Raw genomic sequence first — 16801 nt, 5'->3', positions numbered from 1 at the left:
TAGAGGATTTTTTGGCTTCCCTTTCTTCAAGTCTTTCTTCTTTTTTTTACTCTCTAATGCTTTCTCAACATGTAAGGAGAAATTTTTGTGTTGAGACTTTGTGAATTTATGGGTTAGGGTAGGGATATTCAAACTTTTATTCCCTTAACAATGGTGGAATATGGTGAAGGAGTGGGGAGAGTGGAATGGGACGGCAAAGGGAAGAAAGAAGACTCTAGATTTGTTTTTTTATTTTTTTTTCTTTTCTTTTCTTTATTTATTTTTTCATATGGAAGACCAAAATCCCATTTAATTATTTTATTAATTATATCTTTTATGGCATCATGCATGATGTCATGCATGATGTCATCACCTTTTTACTTTTTCATTTTTCTCTTTTTTTTTATATTTTTCTATTAGTTCTTTAATTTAATTCTCGATCCAAAAATTTTCTTTTCTCCGATTTTATTTGACAGTTAGGTCAGGAGTCAGCTCTCGGGGTCAATTGACCAAATTGAACCTCGCTCATCATCGGTTTGTAAATAATTCCATATTTCTTTCGACTCACGACCTAATTATTTGACCGCTTAACGATTCTTTTCCTGATTTTCTCTTTTCCACTGTGTTCATAAGGGTCCTAAGGACTGCGGCGTCACATTTTACGGTTCGAAATTTGAGTTTAAAATGACTTCGCAGTCATTCCCGAGAAGGTCACCCATCGCTGTGACTCTCGGCTCGTTTAACTTCTTCTGTTCTGTTTTTCTTGTTTATACTTAACTAATTGAACATTACTAATTATTTGTGTTTATGGTTTATCTAGTTGTCTTAAGTGTGGTTCTAATCCTTAAATGTCCTGATGACACGATCACGAGCAGTGAATTATACCAGGCTATACAAATAGGGGTCTTACAATTCTCCCCCCCCCCCCCCCCTAAAATAAATTTCGTCTCGAAATTTTACCTGGCATCAATCTCTGAACAGCTGTGGGTGTTGTCTCCTTATGTCCTCTTCTCGTTCCCACATAGCCTCCTGGCCCGAATGATGGTTCCACAAAGACTTTTACCAACAAGATGTCTGCTTGTTTCAGAGTCGCTTCACCTCATAAGCCAGAATCTCTATGGGTTCTTCTTCATATGTGAGGTCTGGATTTACTTCAATTTCCTCTACTGGTAGTACATGAGATGGGTCTGATCGATACCTCCTCAACATAGACACATGGAAGACATTATGTATCTTTTCAAACTCTGGAGGTAGTGCTAACCGATATGCCAAAGGACCCACTCTTTCTAGAACCTCATATGGCCCAATGAAACGAGGACTCAGTTTCCCCTTTCTGCCGAATCTCATAATTCTCTTCCAAGGAGAAACCTTGAGGAATACTTTCTCACCCACTGCATACTCAATATCCCTTCTTTTCAAATCAATATAGGACTTCTGACGGTCTGATGCAGTCTTAAGTCGATCTCGGATCACCCTGATCTTCTCCTCAGTTTGCTGAACAATTTTGGGTCCAATCATCTTTCTTTCACCCACGTCATCCCAACACAACGGGGTTCTACATTTTTTGCCATACAAAGCTTCATATGGAGGCATCCCAATGCTTGATTGGTAGCTATTGTTGTAAGCAAACTCAATCAAAAGCAGGTGTGTATCCCAACTACCCTCAAACTCAATCACACAAGCCTGTAGCATGTCCTCCAAAATCTGAATTACCCTCTCAGACTGGCCATCTGTCTATGAGTGGAATGCAGTACTGAAGTTCAATCTAGTTCCTAGGGCTCTCTGAAGACTACCCCAGAATCTAGAAGTGAACCTAGGATCTCTGTCTGATACAATGGATACTGGCACTCCATAAAGTCTCACAATCTCATCGATGTACAACCTGGCCAATCTGTCTAAACTGTAGTCCATTCGGACTGGCAGAAAATGAGCAGACTTAGTCAATCTGTCGACAATGACCCACACTACATCATGACTCTTCTGTGTCCTCGGAAGTCCCATTACAAAATTCATCGTTATTCTCTCCCATTTCCACTCTAGTACTGGTAGTGGATGTAACAACCCAGCGGGTACTTGATGCTCTGCCTTTACTTGCTGACAAGTTAGGCATTTAGAAACAAACTTTGCCACATCTCTTTTCATACCCATCCACCAGTAATGCTCCTTTAGCCCTCTATACATTTTTGTACCACCAGGGTGCATGGCAAAAGGAAACTCATGTGCTTCCTTCAAAATGATTTTCCTCAATTCAACATCATTAGGAACACATATTCTGCCCTAGTGTAGCAGTAGACCATCATCTCTGATTGAGAATTCTGGTTTCTTGCCCTGCCTGACTTCTTCCAACAGCTTCTGATACTTCTGATCATTATGAGCAGCCATTCTAATTTGATCAATCAACACTGGCTGTACATGCCATGCAACTACTGTCTGCCCATAATCATTAATCTCTAAGCTGGCATGTAATGATCTCAACTCATGTACCAAAGACAAAGGAGTAACCCGTATACTTGCCATAGTCTTGCGACTTAAGGCGTCAGCTACAACATTAGCTTTCCCTGGCTGATAGTCTATCAGACAATCATAGTCTTTTATCAACTCTAACCATCTCCTCTGTCTCAAATTTAACTCTTTCTGGGTGCCCAAATACTTCAAACTCTTATGATCTGTGTAGATGTAACATTTCTCCCCATACAAATAATGTCTCCAGATCTTAAGAGCAAACACAATAGCTGTAAGCTCCAAATCATGTGTTGGATAATTCCTCTCATGCGGTTTTAGCTGGCGTGATGCATAGGCAATAACATTTTGATCTTGCATCAACACACAACCTAACCCATTGTGAGAAGCATCGCTATAAACTGTATATTCTTTACCCGGTGTAGGTAAAGTCAGGACTGGAGCCTCTGTTAAACATCTTTTCAATTCATCAAAACTTTGCTGGCATTTGTCTGTCCACTGAAATTTCACATCCTTGCTAAGTAGCTTGGTCAGTGGAGATGCCAACATGGAGAATCCCTTCACAAATCGACGGTAGTATCCAGCTAACCCCAGAAAACTGCGAATCTCTATGACATTTATGGGTGGTTTTCAATTAAGGACAGCTTCAATCTTGCTAGGATCTACCTTAATACCCTCTGCTGATACTATATGCCCCAAAAAGGATATCTCCTTCAGCCAAAATTCACATTTCGACAATTTGGCATATAGCTGTTTCTCCCTCAAAGTCTGCAGTACAATCCACAGATGTCTATCATGCTCTTCTGCATTCCTCGAATAGACCAATATATCATCGATAAATACCACAACAAACTAGTCGAGGTATGGTCTGAAGATAGTGTTCATCAGATCCATAAAAGCAGCCGGAGCATTAGTTAACCCGAATGGCATGACTAGGAATTCATAATGGCCATAGCGGGTTCTGAAGGCAGTTTTAGGAATACTCTGCTCTTGTACTTTCAGCTGATAATAACCTGATCTCAGGTCAATTTTGGAGAATACAGCTGCACCCCTCAACTGATCAAACAAGTCATCAATGCGGGGTAATGGATATCTATTCTTTATTGTCACCTTATTCAACTGCCGATAGTCAATGCATAACCGGAGAGTGCCATCATTCTTCTTAAAAAACAATACTGGCGCTCCCCAAGGTGACACACTAGGGCGGATAAAGCCCTTGTCAAGCAATTCTTGCAATTGTACTTTCAACTCCTTCAATTCTGCAGGTGCCATTCTGTATGGTGTTATAGAGATTGGTTCCACACCAGGCATAACATCAATCTCAAACTACACCTCTCTTTCTGGAGGTAATCCTGGTAATTCATCAGGAAATACATCCGGAAAATCACATACAGTAGGGATGTCCCTTAGTGCTGGACTCCCCACTTGGGTGTCTATCACATGTGCCAAGTATGCTTCACACCCCTTTCTGATCATTCTTCCGTCGTCTGGCAATTAAATGATGTTTGATGGCAGTAAATGCCTCTCCCCGTGTATTACCACATCACCGTATAGAGGGAGACCAAAAGTGACTTTCTTCAGTCTACAGTCAATCATGGCGTGATGCCTGGCTAACCAATCCATGCCCAAGATAATATCATACTCTCTAAAGGGCATTTCAATCAAGTCTGACAGGAAAACATGTCCTTGGATCACCAAAGGACAGTCTCTATAGATTCTGTTGACCCAGACCTCTTGTCCTAATGGACTAGTTACTAGCACTTCAAAACCCATTTGAACACATGGAACAGCAAGTGAACTGACTATGCTAGCACTAACATATGAATGGGTTGAACCCGGATCAAACAACACAAATACATCTTGATCAGAGATAGAGAATGTACCAGCTACCACATCGAAAGTCTCAGCCTCTTCTCGCTGTCTCATTGTGTAGACTCTGGCTGAAGCACTTCCTTGTGCTGATTAAACAACTGTGCCCTGACTGCCTGAAGCAGTGCCTCTACCTCTGCCTCTTCCTCTAGCAGCTAACTGTGAACCTTTGGGAGTGGGACTTTGAATAGATCCATCGGCAGTAGTAGGAGCTGGACCATATCTTGAAGATGGAGCACTAGTGCAGTCTCTTGCTAAATAACCCTTGCCTCCGCAGTTAAAGCAAGCTCCAGTGGCCCAATAACATTGCCCCCCATGAACCTTGCCACAAGTCTCACAGGGGCAGGCAGAATATGAACCCCTGCTCGACTGCTGTCCAGACCTAGGGGATCTCTGTCCAGAAAATCTGCCTCTACCAAATCTTCCACCTCGACCCCTGCTGAGTCCACTAAACTTCTTTTTCTTTCCAGAGGTAGCACCAGAACTCTGTTCAATTGATTTTTCCCCCTTGTCTTTTTCTGATTTCTCAACTTTTTCTTTCACTGGTGTTGCTTCTGATTCAATTCTCTCCGGTTCAAGTGCTTGAGACATAAGCTCTGAGAAGTTGCTGTGTCGAAATCCCACAACTTGCATCCTTATACTGGACTTCAAACCCGTCTCAAATCTCTTGCATCTTGCCTTGCTGGTAGTAAGGAGACTCCCAGCATAGTGACTCAAGCGGGAGAACTCTCTCTCATACTCTGCCACTGATCGATTTCCTTGTTTCAAACTCAAAAATTCTTGCAGTTTCTGATCAACATATGCATCTGGGATGTATTTCTGTCTGAACTCTCTGATGAAGTCATCCCAGGTCAGCACTGGCGGTTCAACCAGGCTGTGGGGGATGGTCTTCCACCATTCATATGCATCCCCTTGTAACAAGGAAACAGAATACTCGAACTTCATCTCTTCCGTACACTGCAGTTTTCTGAAAACTCATTCCATTCTTTCCAACCACTGTTCTGCCTCCAGTGGATCCACAGTGCCTTTAAACTCAGTGGCCCTTCATCAATTTTTCATATTGCCGAGCTGAGGGCTGTGGTTGTGCTACAGGTACTTGCACTTGAGCTTGGGGTGGCACATTACCCGCCATTTACTGGAAAAACATAGCCATCTCATTGCATACAACCGAAAGGTGGAATCGCGGTGCTGGAGTAGGAGCTGGAGTGGCTGACCCACTCACGTTCTGGAGTGCTGGGGCTCCCCCTTGAACCTTAGCCTCAACAGATTGTTCTTCGGAATGATCTCCTCCTTCCATTCCGTTTTCCCAAATTTTCTATTTCCTGAGATTAAACACAAGGAGGTTGACCTCTGTTAGTGCATATTCATGATGTAAATACGTCATATGTATCAATTAAAGACACTTGAGCAGTTGTACTTATCAACAAGATATTCATATGCATAGTCAAAATTTATTGTAAAACCATGCTCTGATATCACAAAAACATGTCACACCTTACCCCTCTTAAAGGCATAACATGATCCCGTAGAATACCTAATGAACTACCGAACTTCACCTACCGATAACTCATTAAGTACCCCACAAGGGATTTCAAATGATTTTCTTACCTTTGATAAGTGGTGAGCATTTTCTAATAGGTATTTAAAACATATGATTAAAAGTAAATCTAATTAATACTTTTGGTCCATTTTAGTTTTCCGTAAATTTTATAAAAATTTTGACAAAGTTCTGTCTGTATTTTGAGAAACCAGTTCTTCAAATACCTGTAAAAAGCACTTCTAAAAGTTTTTCTCAACCACTACTTCGATTTCACAATCAAACTCAATCAATTTCACAATCATTTCAATAAATTTCTCAAGTTCAAAATTCAATAATCCTCAGCATACTAGCAATACATTTCATTTAAAATTAAATAAAATAGTTGTACTCATATTTCATTAGAGACAACACAATTTATGTACATTTTTACAAAATTTACATCAAAAGAAATACAAACTAAACATTATTACAAACTTCATACAAATTTTTGTACAAGCTGCTCAAGACCCATTTGCACGTCCATACATTTATATGCAATACATACATGAAAAGAAATATTTACAATTAGGGTATAAATTATACCCGAAGACTTTAAGCTGATAGCTCCTCACACCTCAGCAGCTCAGTCTGCTGCTCCTCTAGTCTTTGTATCTGCGACAGCAATAGAAGTCATCGCTGAGTACTAGGACTCAGTGGTGCACAACTTACTAAAATAATCTTTATGCAGAATATAATCACATTTATTCAAAAATTTGACTAAACATAAGCATCAAACACAAAACATGAATTGTGAAATTTTAATGCAAACCAAGTTCATTTTGAAGTATCAAAATACATTTCATAAAACCCACAGTTAGATCATGCCATTCGAAACAAATAGAATCTCAATAGCCAGAGGCTAAAGAGAAATCACATCACAAGGCTAGCTAGCTCAAATATATGGATATCCATTCACATCCTCTTCTACTGGCACACCTCAACACTTCTCCAGAGAAGGAATCAAAATTCGAAACTAATTACCTTCACTAGTGGTGCTAGTGAGGTGTTCAAATATATGGTCATGACACTGTGGTTTCAAAACTTATCTTAACAATTTGCTAAACATTGCTATTTCAAATATACACAATAACTTTCACAGTTTAAATCAAAACATCATAAATAATGTCACAACTAAACTTTCAACAATTCAAAGCAAAATTAAAATACATATTTCATTCACTTTATCAATAAATTTTAAAGCATAGTGATGTTGTGCACAAACCTCAAGCGAGTCGCCTCTTGGCCTTGACTAGGTTCCTCGGGTTTTGGTCAGTTTTTGGGCATAGTTCCTTAACGAAAATTGTGTCATTTTATGTCTATTTTCATCCCCAATTGGTGGCATATCAATTGGACTTGTAAAATTTCCATTTTGGTCCTTCAAAGTTGGCTTGGTCATGCTGCCAGCAGCATGACCATTTACCCTACGAATTTGACTTTCATTCTAACAATTCCCACACATCTCCTTTGGTCATTATTGACCATTTTTCACTTCACAATAGGTCAAAGTCATACTGTAAATTACACCAACAAAGCAAAAAATTCAACATTTAATATACTAGGGGACCACTGAAAATGGTAGATTAAGCAATTAAAGACAATTTCAAGGGTAAATCATAGGCAACACTCATACACCCATTTTCAACAATAATTCTTTATTACCTGCCAAATAAAATATTCAACAAAAGTAATGCAATCAAATACCAAAGTCTTACACTATATTAATACCCATTCTTTATCACTGTTAAGAAGCATGCAAATACATTTGCTAACAACTTACAAACAACTAAACTCACATTTTGTAGTAAAACTTAATGGATTTCATTCCTTGATGCTGAACTCCAGTGTAACACCCCTATTTACATAGCCCGGTATATTTCACTGTTCCAGTGACCGATGTCGGTCTGTATAATTGAGGGGATTAGAAACACACTTAAGACAATTAGATAAGCCCTGAACACAAATAATTAGTAATTATCAATTAGCTAAGTATAAATAAGAAAAACAGAACATAAGAAGTTAAACGAGCCGAGAGTCACAGCGATGAGTGACCTTCTCGGGAAGGATTGCAAAGTCGATTTAAACTCAAATTTCAAACCATAAAATGTGACGCCGTGGTCCTTAGGACCATTGTGAACACAGTGGAAAAAAGAAAATAACAAAAAAGAATTATTAAGCTAGTCAAATAATTAGGTTAGGGATCCAGAAGAAATATTGAATTATTTGCAAACCAGGTCGAACCGGCGAGGGGCAATTTGGTTAATTGACCCCGAGAGCTGACTCCTGACCTAACTGTCAAATAAAATTGGAGAAAAGAAAATTTCACAATCAGGAATTAAATTAAAGAACTAATAAAATAAATAAATAAATAAATAAAGAAAAAGGAAAAGTAAAAAGTGATGACATCATACATGACCTCATGCATGATGCAATAATTATTATAATTAAAATATATTTAATTTAAATTTGTGGCCTTCCTAAAGACATAAAAAAAGAAAAGAAAAGAAAAAAAAATAAAAGTCTTCATCTTCCATTCCTTTCCGTCCCATATCTCTCTCTCCCTCACCCTCACTTTCCTCCATTAAAGCTCATTTTGAGCTTGAAGAACTACTTGATCTAGCCATAAATCCTATAGTCCCCTTAATTAAACCTAGTCTTTTAGTCTTGAAAAGAAGCTTGAGCAAGATAGAAAGAAGAAAAGAAGAAGGGAATTAAAGATTGAAAATCAAAGGTTGAGGTTAGTAAGCAAACTTGACACTTTTAGTTTGATTCTTACATTTTTAACTTATTGAACTTGGAAATAAACTTTAAATGAAATGAAAACAAGTGTTGGGGGACAAAGTTAAATTTCGGCCAGCTTGTTAGGGTGTTGGATTTGATAGGGTTTAGTTAAACTAAACATGAATTAGAGCTTAAATAATGTTGAATATGTGGTTACTGTAATGATTTGATTAGGAATTAATCAATGGCATGAACTAGGGTTTTGGCATCTAGGGTTTTGGAAGAAAAAAATGTGAGAAATTGTTAAATGATGTATTAGACTTGGTTTGAGGTGAGAAATGGTCATTTGTGACCAATTGGAGTATGGTAGAAGTGTTGGAACCAAATGCAAATTCGGATTGCTTAGGGTCATGCTGCAGGCAACAGGACCAAGGTACCTTTCAGGGACCAAAACTGAAAATTTACAAGTCCAATTGGTGTGAGGCCAATTGGGAATGAAAATAGACATAAAATGGAACATTTTTCATTTAGGAATCATGCCCAAAAAGTGACTAAAACCTAGTGAACAAATTGACCAAATCCGGATTAAGCAATCTGACCTATACAAAAATGACCAAATGAACAGTATTTGTTCATTTAGCCATAACTTGGGCTAGGCAGGTCTAAATGACCTGAACTTTTACCAGTGGAAAGCTGAGATATAGACCTAAAACTTTCATGAAGAACACAAATCCAAATTATGCACTTAACCAAGTAATTTGGCCACCCAAAGTTGGTGACCTAAAACTGCTAGAACTAGTAGAAATCTGGGTTAAGTCCAATCCGGCAGCCATGATTCAAATGGTTAAAACTTGAGCTACAAAACTCCAAATGGAGTGATTCAAAAAGTAGAATAAAGTTAAGACAATAAGAAACAATTTCTATGAAGAAAACTTAGCCCAATTCTAATAGCAAAATGACCAATGGAACAGTGCAATCTAAGACACCAAAACTGAAAATTGGCAATTTTGCTTAAAAGACTTAAGTTTTGAGAAAACAACCAAAACTAATAAATTGGTGACCAAAATATGGTATGTGAATATAGTTGGACTTCCCATACCTTTTAGGCATAAAAAAGTCAATATTTTGACTTGAATAGTACTATGAATAGTAACCTCAACATGAAAGTATTCAAGAATGAAGTTTAAGCATAATGAGATTAGTTATTGGAATTGTTATGAAGTAAAGATACTGAGACACTATAAATTTTGTGTTTCAGCTGAAAAAGACCCGCAAGGAACAAAAGACTGAGTTAAGGCCTAGAGGTGAGTCACGTTAGGTTTGTGCACAATAAACCTTATTTAAGCATTTTATTATTGAAAAATTGATTTAGTACGCATTATGAGTTTAAGAACTTTTGTGTTGCCACTTTGTGAATGAAAATGTAACTTTGGAAATTTATTTGATTTTTGCATGCAATATTTGAATAAATTGTTTAAATTGATTTCGGATTCACACTTAGCATGACAGTGCCATATTATTCCCCCATTTATGGGGTTGAGATCGATTATTTTTCTCCCTCTCTGGGTTACCAGTGTAGGTTGTAGATCGGATGAGTACTCATTAGCTAGCTAGCCACCTCCCTCATTGATTTCGATTAGTGGGGTTGTAGATTGTTTTGTCGTAGTGTACAACGCGGCATTGATCGAAAATTTTGTGTCATGGCTTAAGTTGTGTATGAATTGGCAACACTAGGTTCATTAAATTATTTGACCCAAAATTTTGCTATAATGAGTTTTGATAGTTTGTGAAATGTAATTGTGCAATATATAAATTGTGTTTTGTCAATGAATGATTTATGTATTGTATTTTAAATTTTTATTGTACACCACTGAGTATTTTTATACTCAGCGATAGCTTATTTTGCTGTCGCAGATAAGGGCAAAGAGAAAACAGCAGAGTGAGCTGCTACTGAGATAGTGGACTTCACTGATCCTTTTTGTACGAGTATTTATTTATACCCTTATAATTATTTGATACAAATATTGTAGTGTTCTACATATCAATGTAAAGTTGAGCAATTGTACAATAAATTGTAATAATGTTATTTTGGATTTTCTTTTTGTAAATTAATTACTATATGCAATGTGAATGAAATTATAAAGTATTTTGAGATGAAAAATTTTTTATTGAATTGTGAAATTGATTTGAGTTATGATGAACTAAGTTGAATTGAGATTATTTGGAGGTTGAGAGTTGTGAAAACTTATTGGAAGTGTTTTTTTTAGGTATTTGAAGAACTGTTTTCTCAAAATACAGAAGGCACTCTGCCGAAATTTTTATAAAATTTGCGAAAAAATAAAATGGGCAAAAGTTTTAACTAGTTTTGAAACTTCAATTAAATGATTTTAATTCCTACCAAAACGCTCACCACTTCCAAAATGTAAGAAAATGGTTTTAAAATCCCTTGTAGTGTACTTAATGAATTATCGATAGGTAAAGTTCGGTAGTTCATTAGGTATTCTATGGGATCATGTTATGCATTACAGAGGGGTAAGGTGTGATATCCAGTATCTTCTTCAATGCGCTAGCATGACTGGATGGCTTCTTTCAAGAACAAATAGAATTTCAAAGAATATATATTTGGGGATTTTTACTCCCAAAGTTGTAATTTTTTTTTCTTAAACTATCTCCCACAACTTAATATGCCAACTTAGTATTTTAACATTCCTTTGGCAGAGAATTGCCATGTCAAATGCGCATATATTGCACTTTCGAGGCATTGTGCAAAAATAGGGTTTATGTTTAAGTTTTTTTTTTTTTAATTTAAGTGTGCGATAAATAAAAAAAATTTTAAGTGTGTCGTAGGCAAAAAAAGCAATAGCATAGGTATTTGAGCATATATTTTATTATTTTTTTTATTTTATTGATATATGTATACACACAGCAAGTAAAAATTTATTAAGAAAAACTAATTGAATTAAAGGTTAATCTTTTAAAGTAAAATATATTAGATTTTTATTTTATAAAAAGAAAAGATGATAATATATAGTGGTTTTTAAAATGATAGAATAATTATATTAATAAAATATTTATTATGTCAATTTAAATTATTATAAGTCAAAATAAATGCAAACCTAAAAGTAATGGAAATGGCAAGCTGAAAAGCCCACTTACCCAAAAAAATACGCGAGATGCAATTTAGAAGAGAATTAGCCCTTAATCACAACCTCCTTAATTTCTATGGTCTAAATTATTGTAATTATGATACCCCTCACCCGATTACAGTGTAGCCGAGCAAGACATGTCACACTCGGTGTCGGAATATCCTATCTTATCTTACTTTATTCTTTTAATAATTTGTTATTGTGATATTTTAATATCAATTATTTTTCTAAGAAGAAACCAGCGGAGTTTCCCCTATTTCTATTACCATTTGGCATATTTTACTATTTACCTGCTTAAAAATCTCAACAATATTTTCCATACAATATACATAATTGATCCATACTCATATCATCATTTCAAAAATTGTTATGTAATTTAAATCCATTCTCATTTGTACAAATTCATTCATGCTCATTTCGTATATCAAAATTCTCAAATTTCTATTAGTTGCATAATTTACAAACTCATTGCAATTCCATACAAAATACATAATGTGATCTACATGGGCCCTAGCTACATGCATTGCTGAGGAGGTGACAACCTTGAATACTTCAGACTCTTCTGCAGATCTGGACTCCAAAATCCCAGTCTAATGTCATCTGGGTTTTATCTTCAGTACCTGCGCGAGAAAACAAATCCATCGCGCTAAGCATTGCTGCTTAGTGGTGCAATAATATAACAAGAAAATAATATACTATACTTTGGATACTCTGGAATTTAATCTAATTTAATATAATACTTCTAGTATCAACTATCTTTCGTTCTAATTTATTTCTCTTAAGAAGCAATTTATTCCTAAATTCACAGCAGTAATATATAATCCCCAAAAATTCTACAAATATTATTATTCCTAACTTTATATTATTATAAAAAAAAAAGTGCATTTGTAATGCTTATTTAAGTTATATCTCTTTTGCAAATCTTTTTATCATTTCATTCAATACTTTTTAGGTTATCACAGATTATTTCATAATAATTAAATTTTAATATTGTTCTAATTCATTTCAATTCTTTCTACTATATAACTAACCTAATTTATTTTAAATATGCTTACTCATTTATTTAATTGCTAATATTTTTAGTTGTGAATATTCTTAACTTATTTCAATAAATTTCACTGCCCAAGTAACCAATGACAGGCTGACTAAATTGGATAACGGGTAGTTGGCACTGGACACCGCAGTGTCTCGGGCCGTCATACCATGGGACGTGTAAGCTCAGTACATCAACCACGTATATAGTCAGTATGGCTAAATAGCCATGATAACATATCAGTATGGCTAAAAACCATGATAACAAGTAATTGGGCATAAAAGCCATGAGTGCAAGCATAAAGCCATGAATACAGGCATAAAGTCTTATGCTGTACTGTTAAAATAATACCCTATTGGCATGCCAATCTATCTAATCTGACATACGTGTCTAGGCAATACATGGGCACATAAATACCATTAAGTGTTATTATATTTTATTATTTCATTATTTCATTATAAGCTCCAATAATAATTTATAATATTTCAATTTATTCCTAACAGAAGTATAAATTTCGAAAATACAATTCTACATAATTTATGCAATCATTATAATTTATACACTCATTTGATCATTCATATTATCACAATTCATATCAATTATCCTTCTATATCATTGTACTCAAAGTACTTTTTCTTTCTACAATAATGAGAACTAATGTCTCATTCATACATTAACATAATCCATTTATTCATTACACTATTTATATAACTTATCATTTGCAATTTAAGTTTTAGTCCTTTGCATTAATATTATTAAGGTTACTATTCACTTGATCATTTCTCTTCAATGGTTGACTTTTGAATTCATAATAGTTACATGGGTTCTAACCACATGAAATTACCATATTTTGGTTCACAAAAGTGTTGGCATTGGTTGCCAATCAATACTTCAAACCAATATGAAATAAATTAAAAATTTCAGTTTTGGATACTAGAGTTTACTGTTCTATTAGGCAATTCTACAGTGAGAATTTGGTAAACTTTTCTCCATCAAAGTTGTTCCTTTATGTGTCTTCTTTAATTTTCTTTTTGAATCACTCTATTTGGAGTTTTCTAGCTCAAGTTATACAAATTTCAATAAGGCTGGCCGGATTAGTATCTACCCAGAATTTCTGGGCAGAAACCAATTCTGGCAATTTTGGTATCCTGATTTGATGGACAATTTCATTAAGTTCTGGTCAAAATTTGGAGTTATGTTCTTCATGAAAGTTGTTCTAAATTGTCTAATCTTTCTATTGATGTAAAATTCAGTCAATTGAACATTTTTACACTGAGTTATGGTCAGATGAACAAACACTGTTTATTTGGTCACTTTTACCAGGTCTAGAATTGGTTACCCGAATTTGGTCAATTTTTAGGGTATTCTAAGTTTATTTTCTAGGCAAGGTTTCTTCATTAAAGTTGTGGCATTATGTGTCTAATTTCATATCCAATTATCCTTGTACCAATTGAACCTACACAACTCATGTTATAATTGCCCAAACCTGCTGGACTCACATCCAGCCCTGTAGGTCCTATGAGGCAGCATACCCAACCTCAAATCCTAAGCCATAATTCACTTCAATTCCTCATCAAACATAGCCAAATGGTCATTAATGGACCATTAGGACTTCCATGCACCAACATATGAGCAAAACCCTAAGTTTGCCCCAAACCCTAACCTCAACTATCCTCAATTACATCAAACACACACCAATCAAAATCTAACTTAAACATACTCATTAAAAACCATTTCTAAGTAAATTTAATTCAACCAACTCAACAAATTTCAACTCTCTCCCCTGGCTGCCAAAAATTTATCTTTCAATTTCTCATCAACTTCTTTCAATTTCATAAAAATTTAATTTAATTCACTACACTAACAAGGATTAAAGAAGGAAAATAACTTGATTATAGCACTAATCTTGTAAGCAGAATTTTTCCTCACCCAATCTCCAATTTTCCTTCACTTTCTTTGGTTTTTTTGGCTGCTAAACATCTTTCCAAGATGAGTGGATAATTTTTTGTGAAAAGAAGAAGGGATTTTATGGTGGAAAAATGGTGGAAATCAAGCTTGGGATGGCTTTCAATGTAGGTTTTCACTCTCTCTCTCTCTCTCTCTATTTGGTGCGGCTGGTTTGGGAATGAAGAAGGCATATTTGCTTTTTAATTTTTTTCTCATTTATCTCTTTTTATTTGATTTAAATGTGGTTATTATGTTTTGATTGGTGGAGGCCTTCTTAATGACATCATAATGATGTCGTAATTCCAATTTTAATTCATTTTCCTTTCTTTGCTTTTCTACTCATTTTCAATTAAATTTTTAACAATATTTATTTACATTTTATGTCATATAATTTATTTACTTAAATAGACAAGTTTGTCAAAAATCATCTCTGAAGGCGAAATGACCAAAATGCCCTCCGTTTGTCTTAAGGAGCCAAAACTGTCTTTACCGATCTTAAAAATTCTCCTAACCTTTTCTTAGCATTCTAATGCTACCTAGGGCGCCGTAACTCTTCTCTGGCATCCCAAAAATTATTTCACAGGGTTCCTCTCGGGTTTAGGGTTACTTGTTGTTTTTATCGTAACTTCCCGTTAGGTCACTCATCACCGGGGCACTGGCTCATTTAACTTTGTTGTATTTCATAGCTTAAATTTTTTCTAAATTTTTTCTTACCATTATTTGGACTATTTATGACTCCTCACTCTAGTTTACATATAATTCCAGACATTTCGACTGTCCGGACCGACATTAATTATCAGAACAGTCGAATGCACGGACTAGCTAAAGTGAAGGTGTTACTGTAATATCAGTAATTAAGTCTAAAATTAATTAATTTATTAAATTACTTAATTTATTTTTTATTAATTAATCGTTAAAAAATTCAAATATTTAAAATACAGGTAAAATTTTAATGATACTCTTCAATAATTTTTTTTTAAAATTTTAATGAAAATGTTCAATTAGGAATCCGAATACCAAAAAATAATCAACAATTGCTCAAACAATTCAAGTACTTAGTCGTTTTGAAGATCTCAGCAATTCGAGATCATAAAGGGCAAGTCGAGCTGAACCCTGCAAATTACTCGAGTCTGTGCCTAGGTCCAGATTTAAATCATGCATAGGGACCCAGTTCCTTGATAAAAAGAATACGATGGAGAAAACAAATGTGCCCAGAAAGTTGCATATCTGAACTTATTCAACTTTTGACTCTGAATTTTGTGCATCCTAAAGCCAAAACTGAGAGGGAAAGTGCTTCAAATAGGGTAAAGGAACCTATCGAGGGGTGAGCAAATTTCATTCAAAATTGAAAAACTGAACCATATGTATCCTTTTTCAGTTTTTTCACTTCATCCGGATTTCATGGTAAAGAAAAATAAAATAAAATAAAACCAAATAGAACGATATATTGCGCTATGTAATGTTACTGTTATAATTATTATTGATAAACACTGCTTAATTACAGGGTATAGAACATAATTTAAAATTAAACTTAACATATTTTAATACTTAAACTCCAAAACCACTGCACATCTAAAATAATACTTTTCAAGAAACTTTTGATCTCCTAAGTTCAACTCCAAATGGAACCTATATTTTTTACCTGAACCACATTATCTTAATTATTTATTATGTTTGATTTCTTTTGTTTCATAACTAATTTGATTAGATTATGCTTGATTTGATTCACATTTCACTTCGGTTTTTTTTTCTTTTTTTTCCTCTTATGATAATTTACATTATTTCGGATTTGCTAATTTTCAATCGAATAAACTGAAACACTTGAATACTCACCCTTTTCAGCACGAACACGGTGAGAAGATTGCGGGACTAAAAAAAAATGAAAACAGTAAAGCATTTGTCTCATCCTGAATCTATGCTCGAAACTTTTTATTTTTCAGCTAGATCGGGGAAGAGGGGAGGAAAAGAGAGAACACGAAATCCTGAGGTTTTTATTATTATTATTATTATTATTTTTAACAAAAAAAGAAAAGTACAAAAGCAGTGAACTAAGCCAGAAGGGTCTTATTC

This window comes from Hevea brasiliensis, chromosome 15, assembly GCF_030052815.1.
Source record: "Hevea brasiliensis isolate MT/VB/25A 57/8 chromosome 15, ASM3005281v1, whole genome shotgun sequence".
Lineage (NCBI taxonomy): Eukaryota > Viridiplantae > Streptophyta > Magnoliopsida > Malpighiales > Euphorbiaceae > Hevea > Hevea brasiliensis.
The sequence above is the reverse complement of the archived record's forward strand: the minus strand, read 5'-3'. Positions refer to the sequence as shown.